This window comes from Vidua macroura, chromosome 30 (assembly GCF_024509145.1).
Source record: "Vidua macroura isolate BioBank_ID:100142 chromosome 30, ASM2450914v1, whole genome shotgun sequence".
In the NCBI taxonomy this organism is placed as follows: Eukaryota; Metazoa; Chordata; class Aves; order Passeriformes; family Viduidae; genus Vidua; species Vidua macroura.
In genome coordinates, this window is record NC_071600.1 from 3,315,999 (window position 1) to 3,331,077 (window position 15,079).

Consider the following 15,079-nt stretch of genomic DNA (forward strand, 5'->3'; position numbering starts at 1 on the left):
GAGATGCATTGGGATGACCAGAGAACAGCTGCAGGAGGAAGTCTGGGAGCAATGGGAAGGACATTGATCCAGCTGCTCTAAATGAAGGAATGTCCTTCGACATGGCCATTTAATCAGGAGAACTGGAAACACCTGAAGGAAGAGGGTTATGAAATATTACACTGAATCTTGGTGCCAATGGAAGAGGGGAAGATCAGTATTTCTCCTCCTGCCATCAGCAGAAGAACCCAGTAGATCCAGGAAATTCCCGTTTCTGGTGGGAAAAAGTACTCAAATGACCCAGATAATAAATATTTACTTGTATAATATGAAACTAACAGATATTAACACCTGTGCCATTTTTCCAGGCAGACATCAGCTGTGTGCCCATGAACAGGCAGTGCCACTTGTGCCCTGAGGTGCCCAGCTGGGATTGGATCTCTCAGAGAGGAGCTGAGGGAGAGCAGAGCACCTTGCAAGCTGCAGGTCCCTGCCAGCCCCGCAGGGCTCCTGTGCCATCAACATCTGCTCTGCTCCAGGCTGAAACAGGGCCCAGCACGGTGCCGGGATCATCAGAGAGCTGAGGTGTGTGCTGGAATTCCATGCCCTCGCCATGGCGCAGCAGCCCTGCATTTCCCTGCTCCAGCCTTGGTCTCCAGCACAGCCATGGAGGCTCTTTGGGCTCCTGAGTGTTCGTGCAGCCCCCAAGGGCAGCTGAGCTCTGCCTTTGGCACAGTCAGCCCTGGCCAGCGCAGGCCACGCTCAGCAATTCCTTGTCTGTGCCCGGCCTTGCTGCCAGCCCCGGCAGCGGCTGCGTGGCCCCTTGGTGGCCCTGTGCTGGCCCAGCCATGGTGCCACAGCCCCTGTGCAGGCCCAGCCCAGGACAGGAGCATTGCGGCTGGGAACGGCCCCTGTGCCGTGGTGCCCACGGCAGCCTTGGGGCTCTGTGCCCCATGGCCTCCCTGCTGGGCAGCCTCTGCCAGCTCCTGCCCAGCCCCTGGCACCTGTGGGGCTGCACAGACAGCCCTGCCCCGGGCTCTGCCGGCCTCTGGGCCAGCAGAGAGGCCGACCAGGGCTGGCCATGGCCGGGAACAGGCCCTGAGCCCCGCAGCAGGATGGAGCTGGGCCACAGCCAAACTCAGCCCAGGCCAAAGCTGGGCTCAGCAGCCAGGGCTGCCAAGGGCTGGCGACAGAGGCTGGCGCTGACAAATGTCCTGGGCCCCCTCCCTGCTGTGTCCATGCCCCCAAGGGCACAGAGCAGCCTCCTCTCTCGGCCACTTGCCTGTTTTCAATGCCTTGCACAGGCGCTGGCCCTGCCCCACAAGGCCTGGGCTGAGTCCTGCCCCTGCACGCTCAGCCAGCCTGAGATGGACACTGATGGTTTCTGGGCCAGGCTCTCGGAGCCCAGCCCAGCTCCCTGCAAGCTCTGCCAGCTGCCCTGAGCTCTGTGCAGCACCAAGGGCCTCTCCCCAGCACAGCCCAGCCGGCTCTGGCCCCACAGCTCTGCTCAGGCCAGGCTGCTCTGGCCACTGGCCCCACGGCCTCAGCCCCTGCCAAGGGCACAGCAGCAGCTGCAGCTCAGCCAGGACTCAGCCCCAGCCATGGGGGAAGGGGCTTGCCCAAGGCACAAGGAGCCTCCCTGGCTGCCCTGCTCCCCTCGGCCTCAGCTGCTGAGAGCTCTGCAGCCCCTGCTGCCATCCCATCTGCCCAGGCCAGCACAAGAGCCCCGGCCTTGGGGCCCTCCAGAGCTGCTCCTGCTCCAGGCCCAGGGCCCATCCCAGAGCTGGGGCAGCCACAAAGCTCTGCCCATTTCTGGCCATTGCTGCTCTGATGGGGATGGATCCTCAGCCACTTGGAGGTTGCTGAAGAATTTTCCTACTCCAGAGGCCTCTCCTTTCTTGGCCTCTTCACGTCAGGAATTCTGTGTGAAAAAATTCTCATAAACAGTTGTTCTAATCGCCCAATCAAGAATAGCCTCTGGGAATAATTTAAGTTTTCAATTCTTCCGTGGGTTAATTAGAGAAATTTCAGAAGTGTATTCAAAGTGGATATACTATATTGAAGACAATGCAGAGAGAACTGTTTTGTCCTGTTTTCTTTCCTGTTTATAGCTTGAGAACAACTATGTCCAGTTGATATTGACCCCCATCACCTTCTAATGCAGTCTGAACAGATATGAAAATCAAGACCCTCCATGGCTGACAATCAATAACACTTTTTCCCCTCCCTTTCCCCACCATTTCCCTCATCCATCCCCTGGCACTCCTATGGATCAGGAATGGTGTGGCCAGCAGGAGCAGGGCAGTGATTCTTCGCTTGTGCTCAGCACTGGTTCGGCAGCACCTCGACTCCTGTGTCCAGTTCTGGGCCCCCCATTTTTGGGAGGACATGGAGGGGCTGGTGCGTGTGCAGAGAAGGGCAACAAGGCTGGTGAGGGGTCTGGAGCACAAGTCCTGTGAGGAATAGTTGAGGGAGCTGGGGTTGTTGATCCTGGAGAAGAGGAGGCTCAGGGAAGACCTCATCACTCTCTACAACTCCCTGACAGGAGGGTGCAGCCAGGTGGGGGTTGGGCTCTTTTCCCAGGGAACAGTGACAGGACAAGAGGACACAGCCTTCAGCTGCACCAGGGGACGTTTAGGCTGGACATTAGGAAATATTTTTCACACAAAGGGTGATTAGGCATTGGAATGGGCTGCCCAGGGAGGTGGATGAGTCACCATCCCTGGAAGTGTTTCAGCAAAGACTGGATGTGGCTCTCAGTGCCATGGTCTGGGTGACAAGGTGGTGTTGGGTGCCAGGTTGGACTTGATGCTCTCCAAGGTCTTTGCCAGCCTGGTTGATTCTCTGATGATTGTGACACTGCAGGGCCCTGGGCAAGCAAGGGGCCATTGTGACACTGCGGGGCCGGGTGGCACTAAGAGGACCATGGTGACACGGTGTACGACATGGCAGCACAGAGCCACGGGGCCACTGTGACACTGTGGGGCTGAATGGAAGCAAGGAGTGCATTGTGACAGTCTGGGTCCTGGTGGAACCACAGAGGCCACTGGGACACTGCGGAGCCTTGTGGAACCAAGGGGCCATTGTGCCACTGCGGAACCAAGGAGACCCTTGGGAGAGCCTGGGGACAATGGGATCAAGGGGCCATTGCTCCATGGCAAGGACTCTGGGAACTGAGGGAACAATTGTGACACTGTGGTGCCCCATGGAACCAAGGGTCCCTGGTGACACTGCAGGATCTTGTGTCACCAGGGCTCCATTGTGACACTGCAGCACCAAGGAATTCATTGTGGCACTCTGAGGCCTCACGGAACCAAGAGGCCACTGTGACCCTGCAGGGCCTTGTGGAACCATGCAGAGCTCTGTGACAGAGCAGGACCTCGTGTCACGATGGGGCCATTGTGACACTGTGGGGCCCCATGGAACCAAGGGGCCGGTGCTGCTCCTCAGGGACTCCTGGAATGAAGGAAACATGTTTGACACCGTGGTGGCTCTTCGGACCAAGAGGCCATTGTGACACTGTGGGACCAAGGAGAGCATTGCTGCCCTGCCAGACCTCATGGAACCAAGGATCCACTGTGACACTGCAGGGCCTTGGGGGACCACGGTGCCATTGTGACACTGCGGGGCCCAAGGATCCAAAGGACTTTGTGACATCAAGGGGTCCCATGGAACCAAAGGGACATTGTGACACTGGGAGGCCTCACGGAATCATGGAGACCATTGGGACACTCTGGGGCCTCATGGAACCACAGTGACACCAAGTTGTCTGGGAGTGTTGATCTGCTGTAGGATAAAAGGGCTCTGCACAGGGCCCTGGACAGGCTGGATCCAGGGCCCAAATCCAACAAGGTGAGGTTTAACAAGTCCAAGTGCTGGGTCCTGCACTTTGGCCACAACAAGCCCTGCAGTGCTCCAGGCTGGGGACAGAGGGGCTGGAGAGCAGCCAGGCAGAAAGGGACCTGCAGGGACTGATGGACAGCAGGCTGGACATGAGCCAGCCGTGTGCCCAGGTGGCCAAGAAGGCCAATGGCTCCTGGCTTGGATCAGAAATGGTGTGGCCAGCAGAACCAGAGCTGCTGTGCCAGCACTGATCTGCCCCCAGCTCTGCACAGAGACATTGCTGCTGCAGCTCCAGAGAAGGCAACAAAAGGGCATCTCTGCAGAAAACTTTGCTGGGAGATTCTTGAGTTCCTTTAAAGCCACAGAGAGCGCAGCCCCTCATTGACACAGTCTGTGGCCACTGGGAAGATGGAGAGAAACAAAATGAGAAATGGCACAAACAATGACATTTCTTTGTAGACAAGATTAAAAAAGTAAAACAAGGAAAAAGAGCATCGAAAATTAAGTGGAAAGGATGTATCAAATATTACTTTTATTACAAATGATTTGCAGAAATTAGGCAGCAGTTCAATGCTTCTGAAAGCATCCAGTCATCAGTCTCCACACTGCAGCCTTGAGCTCCTGGCTCCTCAGGCTGTAGATGAGGGGGTTCAGGGCTGGAGGCACCACCGAGTACAGAACTGACACTGACAGATCCAGGGATGGGGAGGACATGGAGGGGGGTTTCAGGTGAACTAATGTGCCAGTGCTGAGGAACAGAGAGACCATGGCCAGGTGAGGGAGGCAGGTGGAAAAGGCTTTGTGCCATCACTGCTCAGATGGGATCCTCAGCACAGCCCTGAAGATCTGCACATAGGAGAAAACCATGAACACAAAACAACCAAATGCCAAACAGGCCCTAACAGCAATGAGCCCAATTTCTCTGAGGTAGGATTTGGAGCAGGAGAGCTTGAGGATCTGGGGAATATCACAGAAGAACTGGCCCAGGGCATTGCCATGGCACAAGGGCAGGGAAAATGTGTTGGCCGTGTGCAGCAGAGCATTGAGAAAGGCACTGGCCCAGGCAGCTGCTGCCATGTGGGCACAAGCTCTGCTGCCCAGGAGGGTCCCGTAGTGCAGGGGTTTGCAGATGGACACGTAGCGGTCGTAGCACATGATGGTCAGGAGGGAAAGCTGTGTAATGAAAAAGATAAGCATAAAAACTTGAACAGCACATCCTGTGTAGGAGATGGTGGTGGTGCCCCAGAGGGAATTGTGCATGGCTTTGGGGACAGTGGTGCAAATGGAGCCCAGGTCGCTGAGGGCCAGGTTGAGCAGGAAGAAGAACATGGGCGTGTGCAGGTGGTGGCCGCAGGCTACGGCGCTGATGATGAGGCCGTTGCCCAGGAGGGCAGCCAGGGAGATGCCCAGCAAGAGGCAGAAGTGCAGGAGCTGCAGCTGCCGCGTCTCTGCCAGTGCCAGCAGGAGGAAGTGGCTGATGGAGCTGCTGTTGGACATTTGCTGTGGCTGCACATGGGCACCTGTTCATGGAGAAAGGACAGTGACAAGTCAGGAGAGGCTGCTTGGAGCCAAACCTGGGCCATTCCTTGTAGCCTGTCCTGCTGGGACTCACCTACCCTTGTTCCTGCTCTGGGCAATTCTTCACCCAGGTCCCTGCCTGAGCTCCAGCTCTGCTGGCTGAGTGTGCCAGGAGCAGCCAGGGCTCTGCGTGGCGGCTCTCAAGGAGCCATCCCTGCCCTGCTGCCCTGGGTTTGTGGCCATGTGGCAGAGGGACAAGGCTGGATATTCAGGATTTGTCAGGGGAATTACTCCTAATCCAGAAAGGCTTGTTTACCATCTTCACTTGCAGTCCTAGAAAACAGGGATAGATGGAATTGTTTAAGGATTTGTTTTAGGAATTGTTTTCCTACCCACACATCATTGCTGGCTCTCTGAGGTCAGAAATCCCCAGCATTCCTGCTGCACTCAGAGTTTGGCACTGAGAGATGGGAGAGGCAAAGGATTCCCTGTGGCTGAGGGAAGGTGAGGGGCTGGATGGGCTTGTTCCCCCAGCACTGCTCTGCTCAGCCCCCTCTGCTTCCCTGAGCATCTCCCTGGGCCTGGACATTCCCTCCTGAGAGGTGCCTTGTCCCTGCCAGCGCTCACAGAGCCCATCCCACCCCGTGTGCCCTCGGCCCAGCCCTACAGAAACCTGCCTGTGTGCAGGGCCCTGGCTGGGGCAGGGTCTGTGTGCAGCTGGGCAAGGGCAGCTCAGGAGAGCCCTGCTGGGCCCTGCCAAGGTGATGCTGCTGCTGTCCCGGGCTGAGCAGTGGCTGAAGGCCCTTTGGGAGGCTGCCAGCAGAGAGACTGACCACCCAAAGTCACAGTTCTGGAGTCTCTGTAAATGTTCAAACATTCCTTTGATGATCCTGTGTGTCCCTTTCAACTCCGAATATTCTGTCATTCTGGGATTACAATTCCTCTTCTGCTTCTCTCACCCTTTTGTCTATGATCAAAAGAGAAAAAAAAAAAACAAAAAACCCTTGCAACAGAGTTAGAACAGTAAAGTAAAAACCAGACCTTATTGGAAGCTTCCAGGTGTCCCAGTGGGGATGGGGCACAATCGACTCCTGTTTTCAACAATTTATAAAGGTTGATTAATTAGGATCTTTAACAGGAACCTCCAATAGGAGATTCAGTTGTCCCAGTTACACACCCCTGGCTCAACCCATTAGAGTAGGTCCAAGGGCTTCTTTGCCCCACTTTTTGTTATGACTGCTCACATGCTGGTCAAAACCAAAATGTTCTTCTTGTAGGTCCTCTTCCTGATAATAAGAGGATACAGTATTTCAGTAATGTATTTAGACGGGTTATTGTTCTTAAATCTAAGAGAAAGGTTAGGAAATGTACTAGAGTTAATTAAGGATTATAGTTATAGAAGTATGTAAGAGTAGTTTAATAGAGTTAATTAAGAGTTTAATAGCGTAAAGTAAGGATTATATTTTTATAACTTTATAATAGTAATTTATAGAGCTTTGAATATATAAAAATGTATCAAAAGCAAAAATCTTTTTGTCATCACCCCAATATTCCCATCCTTCTCCAAGCAGGAAATTGAAAACACTCTCAGGAAAGCTGCTGATCTTTACAGCAATCCCAGGGGCTTACCTTCTTTGGGAAGTGTCCTCCAGAGCTGTGCCCAGACTGGTCTGGAGCTGGGAGCAGCCCTGCCCCAGCCAGCAGCTCTCAGCAGCAGCACCTGCCCTGCTCAGGGTGGCTCCTTCCCCCCACAGCTTCTGGCCAGCGCTGGCAGCAGCTCCCCGGGCCGGCTGAGAGCTGTCCCTGGCAGGCAGCAGAGTCCCTGGCCCAGCACAGCGCCCTGGGCTGCAGGACCCTGCTCTGCAGGACAGCCCTGGGCACCCCTGGCTGCTCTGCACAAGAGACCATCAGAGAATGTACTCACAGGGGCTGTGGGCATTGGCATGTTCCAGCTTGAGGAGATCACTGCAGGAGCTGCAGCTGCATTGTCCTGCAGCCAGAGGTTCCTGTGCCAAGGGCTGGCAGTGATTCTGCCCCAGGCACTTCTCAGCACCTTCCCAGCCCTGACTGATTGAAGCTCTCTGTGCCTCTGGGCTGTGCCCGCGCTGGCTGCAGGCAGTGCCCCAGCCCTGCTGGGCTGGGAGAAGAGCTGCTCACCCAGAGAAATGTGCTTTTGAAGCTCTGCTTGCTTACCAGCATCACCCTCTGTGCCAGGAGCCCGGCCCAGCTCAGCAGCACAGACACAGCACAAGGACTTGAATGAGCCTCTGGGGCTTTGTGCTCAGGCCCTGAACATCAGGCCCTGAGAGGCAGCTGCAGAAACCTCTCCAGAACTCCAAGTCAGAATCCAACTCCAAAGTTTCTTTGACTTTTAATGGGTCCCACTGAGGGACACGAGTGAGAAAATGTCCCCAGGCCCCAGGCAGAGCAGAGAACTGGAGGCACTGATGACAGGTGGGGACAAAGAGAAGCCAAGTCTTGGTGGCCTGGGGCACAGCAGGGTCTGTGCCACCAAGGGCTGTCAGGAGACACCTTGTCCTGAGGCACTGGGGCCTCCTGGCACAGCCCCAGCCAGGCTGGGCACTGTCAGCCCCTTGTCCTGCCCTCAGCATCCCCCCCTAGCCCACATCCCAGTGGCCTCAAGGATCTGCTGGAAGGAGTCCCTGGGGAGCCTTGCTCAGGAATGGCCCTGGGGGCTCCACAGTGCTCCCAGGGACTGCAGGTTTTTCAAATGACTTTGGCTTTGGCTTTTGCCTTGCAGTCTCTGAGAGCTTTCTGCAATCATGGCCTCCAATTATCTGCTGTAATTAGTCCCTGGAGAGGCTTGGTCAGGAACAACACTCAGTGGGGCTCATTAATGCTTCAAGGTACTTCAGTTCTTTTAAGGTACTTGGTGTTTCCCTTTGGATACAGACTCTGTGAGAGGTTTGTGCAATCCGGGCCCCAATTATCTGCTTTAATGAGTCCCTTGAGAGCTTTGCACCGACACTCAGTGTTGCTCATTAATACTTTGAGATACTCAGAGTTTTTAAGGTACTTTGTATTTTCCTTTCCACACTGAGAGGTTTTTGTGCCATTTTGATTCTCTGGGAGGTTTTTGTGTCATCCTGGCCTCCAGTTCTCTCCTTCAAGGAGTCCATGAGTAGTCTGTGTTGGGGATGGAGCTCAGTGCAACCCATTTATACTTTGAGACACTTTGGGCTTTTCTTGTGCCTTTGACTCCTGGAAAGGTTTGTGCAATCTCCTCTCAGGCCCTGAGGTTCCAGGGCTCAGCTCCAAATGCACCACGGGGCTCATTAGGATCAAGCAAGTCCTGACAAATCATGGCTCTACCTTTCATTTCCCTCTGTTCAAGTGCAGTTCATCAGGAATTTTTCTGTAATGGTTTTGGTTCACCAAATTGAGATTTCTCAGCCAATGCATCAATTAGTGTGGTGGGTTCAGTGCTGGCTAATTACCAGTGCACTCACTGGAATATACTTACTCATTTCCTGCACTGAGGTAGGATTAGAAGAAAGGCAAAGTGGGCTCAGAACTTTAAAAGTGTATTATAAAAAGTTTGTTAATAGTAACTAAAAGAAAGAGTAATTAGAATCAGAACGAAACTTTCAGGACACTTCCTCTCTCCCTCCAACCTGACAATGTAAAGAGACAAAACCTAAAATTTTCAGTCAGTTTTCCACCTCTAGAATAGTCTTTCTTCAATTCACTTAGGGAGGGAATTTCCTCTTGTTAATCTTCTGGAGACTTCTCCACAAGAAAACAATTCTCTCATGGCTTTCAATTTCCACAAATAGCAGCTGCCTGCAAAAATCTGCAATCATGAAGTCCTTCCCATTTTTTCACAACTTTTCCCACAGCTGTGTTTATGGGCCATGTCAACTTATGGGATATTGGTTTAAAGATGAGCTGTTTAAGAGCAAACGTTCTCTTCATCTATTTCTGAAATCATCTTCATCTCTGGGAACAGAGGTCTTCTTAATCTCTCCCTGAGGGCACAGGGTCTCATCACTCTTCTCTCTATCTCTGTTCAAACTTCTCATGGGATCACAGCTACTTCAACATTTGCTTACTTTAGCATGGAGGCCTTTGCTGAACAAGTCATCTCCCCATTCTTTCCAATGCGTTATAGGGAAAAGGAGAGTCTGATGTATCAATTCCATCCTTCTCCATAGCTTTCCCAGAGGATTTCAGCCCCAAGATCAAGGCATCTCCTCATCCCTCCCATCTGGGACTCAACTTCCTCTTCACTGACCTCGGTGTCTTCACGTTGCTCCTCTGTGTGCCTGCACTTTGTCCTTTTCTCTCCCTGGAGGGAGGATGGAAGCACGGGAAGAGTCAATATCTGAGGCGGGGCCTGCAGATGGTTGCGTGAGCCCGGCCGGGCTGGGTCCTTGCGGCCGGAGCTGTTTTCCCATGGAGGTTTGTGCAGCGGCTGCGCTGGGGCTGTGTCAGGCTGGGCGGCGCTGGGGGCAGGGCCAGGATCTCAGCAGCCAGGCCAGAGCAGAGCAGCAGCACGGCCGGGGCCGATGGCTTCTCCTGGCCCTGCCCGCTGGTTGCGGGCCAAGCCCAAGGGCGGCAGAAGCTTGGCCGAGCCGGCCCGGCCCGGGGCTGCTCCTGGGGCCCGGCGGATCCTGGCTGGGCCCGGGCTGGCGGCGGGGCAGGGCTCGGCAGTGGCCAGATGTCAGCAAGCGCAGCCACGGCCCGGCCCGGCCTCGGCCCCGCGGCCTCCCCTCCCCGGCAGCCGATGGGGCCTGGCGGGCTCCCTGGGAAGGGGCCCGGCCCCACGGCAGGAGCCGCCCGGCCCGCCCCGGCCCAGACGGGGGCTGGCCCGGCCTTGGCACCTCTTTGCTGCCCAGAAGGGAAAGAGACCCAGCCAGGCTTCTTCCTCTTTAACTTGTGTCTTCACAGAGGTGTCTGCAGTTTCCTTAGTGCTTTAACAGATTGTCAGTTCTCAAAGCTAATTACTGATTGCTTTTTTGTCAGACACAGAGGAAACTGCTAGCAGCTTCTCTCAGGACATCATTTCCATGATGCAAAACCACCACAACAGCACAGAGCACAGAGCTCATTTGTCCATATGTCGTGGTCATGTGCCCGATGCCTCAAAATCCCACCTTGGCAGATCTCTGGGTGCTCTCCAAGGTGTTTTCAAATGAAAACATTCAGCTCATAGTCTAAGAAAATCACCACAGGACAGAGCCGGCATGACCTGTCTACTGGCTACTGTCCTGGCTACTTTTGTCTGGGAGCATTCCTTGGATATAGGGAATTTGGGAGGCCAAATTCTAATTTTGGCCATGGTCTTTGGCAAGAATGCTGGTTTTTTTCCATAGGAAGGAACAGAGCCCCTCTGTTTCAGGGGCAGATGAGAGGTGACCACTGGAGGCCAAGGCCAGCCAGAGCTGACAGGTTTTTCTGAGATAGCTTTGCCTATAGGAAATTTTTTAGGAGGCTTCCCAGTTTTAGCAATGGGCATCTGGAAAGAGGGACTGTTCTTTTCCATAGCAAGGAAAGCACGGAGCCCCAGTGCTCCAGGAGCTGATGAGAGGCAGCCCTTGGCATTCCAACATCAGCCAGACCTGTCAGGTGGCCCCTGGGAGGCCAAGCCAGCCAGACCTGTTCCATCTTCCCTCGGTTCCATGGGGCCCCACAGTGTCCCAATGGTGCCTTGCTCCCAGGAGGCCCTGAGGTGTCACAATGCCCCCTTGGTGACACGAGGCCCTGAAGGGTCCTCATGGTCTCCATGGTTCCATCAGGCCCCACAGAGTCAGAATGGTCCCTGGGTCCATGAAGCCCCGCTGTGTCACCATGGCCCCTTGGTTCCATGGGCTCCAGTGGTGCCACAATGATCCCCTTGGTTCCATGAGGTCCTCACAGTGTCACCATGATCTCCATGGGAAGGAAAGAACCGAGCCCCAGTGTGACAGGGGCAGCCACCAGAGGCCAAGGCCAGCCAGACTTGGCGGTACTGGCAGATTTTGGCTGGGAACAGCCCTCGGATATAGGGAATTTTAGAGGTGGAATCCCAATTTCAGACATGGACACCTGGAGGAGATGGACAGTTCTTTTCCATACGATTGAAAGCATGGAACACCGGTGTTTGAGGGGCAGATGAAAGGCGGCCACCAGAGGCCTAGGCCAGCCAGCTCTCTCTCTGTCCTGGTGATTTCAGACCATCTCTCACAGAGCGCTCAGTCCCAAACCTGACCCTGATCCTGGTCTCAATCTCACTCCACATTTAGACACACTCACAGTTCTGTATTTAATCTCATCCCAGTGCCAGACTCATCTTGCCCCAGACCCAATCCCAACCCCAGCCCTAAAGCCAATCCCATGTCTAGCCTTAACCCCAGTCCCAGCTCTAATCCAAATCTCAGCCCCAGCCCCAACCCCAGCCTCAATTCCAGCCCCTTCCTAAACCCTCAGACCCAGACCCAATCCCAGGGTCAGCCTTTCTGGGGGTTTGGGGGTGTCTCTGTCCCTCTGACCCCGATGATGTTTGGGCAGGGTCACACCAGGGCTGAGAGGGACAGAGACCCCCCCGGCCTCCCCAGGGATGAGAAGGTCGGAGAGCCCCCCCAGCCCCGAGCACCCTCAGCGGTGAGAGGGACACAGAGCCCCTGGTCCCCAGCCCTGCACAAGCATTCCCTGAGGACAGAGGGATGGAGACCCCCCAAGCATCCCCCAGGGTGAGGGGACAGAGACCCCCGAGCATCCCCTGGGCTGAGAGGGAGAGAGACTGCCCCGAGCACCCCCTAGCACAGGGTGAGAGGGAGGGAGACCCCCCAGGCATTCCCTGAGGTGAGAACAATGGAGACCCCCTGGGCAATGGCCTGGGCTGACAGGGACAGGGACAACCCATCCAAGCCCCTCCCAAGCATCCCCCAGGGCAAGAGGCACAGAGACCCCTCGAACATCCCCTGGGCACCAGACAAAATAAACTCGGCAGAAATCAAACTTAACCCTCCATAAAATGCCTTGAGGAATATTTGCTCTTCCCACAAGTCACTTGTGATAGAAACTCAAACAAATCCCTAACATGAATAAACCGACAATAGAAGCAATTCTTTGGCAATTGCAAATCTCATCAGTTCCTGCACAGCTCAGCTGCTGGCAGGTTCTGAAAAAAGAAAACTGAAAATTTGGCACAATACAGATTATTAAGAGGAAGGAAAGCTCTGTATAGCTGTCACAAAGGTGACAGGGACAAAGAGAATAATGATTCTGACATTTGGCAATGTCCCCAAGCCTGTGAATTTGGGAGTTATTTAGGAATTTAGCTACTTCAGCTGGGTTTCTTGTAGGACTTTTAGCAGTCTTGTGTTCCTCACATTGTGGTGAATGATCCTTGTCAGTCTTGCTGGTATCATTTGGTCCCTTTACTCCAGTGATTTTCACAAACTTTTCAAGGAAGGACAACAAAATATTTTCTTTACACTGGCCACCCACAACAGCCATTTTCCTCATAAGTTCTCCCATAAGTCCCTCAGAGGAAGCTGTGTCCAAGTTTCCAAGAGTTCCTCCAGAAAGAGCCAGAACCTCCTCTGAGGAGGGAACCATGCTGTTGTCAAAGGCACTTGGGGTCAGGCAACAGTGCCCTGAACTCACTGAGCCAAAATAATGTCACCATCTGGTTAATAAAATTGTTAGTGAGATGCCTCTGCCCCAATTAAGGTGCTAATGAGACCAAATCCAAAGTGGATTTTATTGAAGAGTAAATTTGAGGTAGAGAGAGAGATGGAAAGAAAGAGCAAAGGGGGGAGAGCAAGGGAGCGACAGGGACAGAGGCCTCCCCTGGGGCAGGGCAAGTGTGACATTGTCCCCTGTGTGCGGGGCCTTCCCAGGGTGGGGGTTTTACACCTGAGCCAGTTTCGGTAAGGGGGGTGGTGTTCACCCCCCACCCCGAGCAGGGATTGCCTCACTGCTTCAGGTGACAATGTAAGATGTAACCAAAAGTGTGTTTTCAGTCACCATCTTCATGAACTGTGATAAACAGGTGGGGCAGTGTTCTTTATCTCTGCCATGACTCAGCCCTGATAACGCCCTGCAGGGGCCATCTTCTGTTCATGGGCCATTGAGTGTCACTGCAGGACTGATAAAATTACATCATCCCATTGTGGGATGCTCCGCCCAGGGGGAGGAACCAAGCATTCCTGCCTGGATATAATCTCACCCTTGCAACAGCAGGAGCACCTTGCCTACTGGATTCCCAGAGGACAAGAGCTCCATAAGCCCCACTGGACCTTCAGAGGAAGACCAGACCCTTCTACAGGATCCCTGCTTTGACAGAATCACGTTCATCACTCCAACAGGACTGCAGCCACCATTTCATCAGACTGCTACCACCACTCTGCCCAACGGGGTGTCAGGTTATATCCTGACTCTGTCAGATTAAGCCAGTGTTTCTGGATCATTGCCTTGATCCTAATTTTCTCATTCAATTGTAATTCTGGCATAAATTCTCCCCTTGCTTTGCTCCAAACCAGTACAAAACTCAATGTGCGCACCATTTGTTTTCTTCCCAGAACAGAATTTCCCATCCCCAAACCTTTGCCACATGGAGGAGGAGGCTGCAAGGACGAGGAAGGAGCCCTGGGACACCCAGGCAGGTGAGGAGGAAGTCAGTGCCCCTTTCCCCCTCTCTCCTGCTCCATCTCCCAGCCCAGCCTGGCCCCCGGCTGCAGGACAACCCCGCTGCCGACACCGTCCTGCCGGGGACGCACTGGGGGGATCTCCTTCCCCTTCCCTCTGGCACGGAGGCAAATCCCATCCTCTCTTTGTCCTTCCCCCCCCAGACCAGGAGCTGAGGATGGAGACCAGGGAGGACAAATCCCCACAGCAGAACCTCATGGAAGAGGCCATTTTGAGCAGCTCCACAGCGCAGGAATCCAACGGGGAGGAAAATTCCCAGACATCCCACAGGAGGAGGGGCTGCAAACCCAGCCCAGGGTGCTCTGAGGAGGAAAGACCCACCCTGTGCCAGGAAGGTGGGCAGAGCTCCAGCCAGAGCTCGGAGCTGGTGGTCCATGAGCAGCTCCATGATGGGGAGAAGCCCCACAAGTGCCTGGAGTGTGGGAAGAGCTTCAGGCGGAGCAACACCCTGATCTGCCACCAGATGATCCACACCGGGGAATGGCCCTTCAAGTGTGGGGAGTGTGGGAAGGGCTTCAGCTGCACCTCTGCCGTTGTCATCCACCAACGCATCCACACTGGGGAGAGACCCTACGAGTGTGGGGAATGTGGGAAGAGCTTCAGCCGAAGGTCCCACTTGATCTGCCACCAGATCATCCACACTGGGGAAAGGCCATAAAAGTGTGAGCAATGTGGGAAGGGCTTCAGCCAGAGGTCCAAACTGATCATCCACCAAATGGTCCACACTGGGGAAAGGCCCTACGAGCGTCCCGAGTGTCAGAAGAGCTTTCACACCAGCTCCAGTCTCCTTGTGCATCAGCGGATTCACACAGATGAGAGGCCCTTCCGCTGCCCTGACTGCGGGAAGGGCTTCAAGCACAACTCCACCCTTGTCAAGCACCAGCGCATCCACACCGGGGAGAGGCCCTACGAGTGTGGGGAATGTGGGATGAGCTTCAGCCAGAGCTCAAGCCTGATCTGCCATCAGAGGACCCACACTGGGTAGAGGCCCTATGAGTGTCCCCAGTGTCTGAAGAGGTTTCAGACCAGCTCGCATCTCCTCCTGCACCAGCGGATTCACACTGACGAGAGGCCCTTCCTCTGC

General features: G+C 54.5%; 1 pseudogene; it reads left to right on the forward strand.

Moving 5' to 3' along the window:
- The window catches only part of LOC128820667 (uncharacterized), a 2,212,279-nt pseudogene extending 2,197,580 nt beyond the window's left edge, over window positions 1-14,699 (forward strand).
- Window positions 14,700-15,079: the final 380 nt, after the last annotated feature.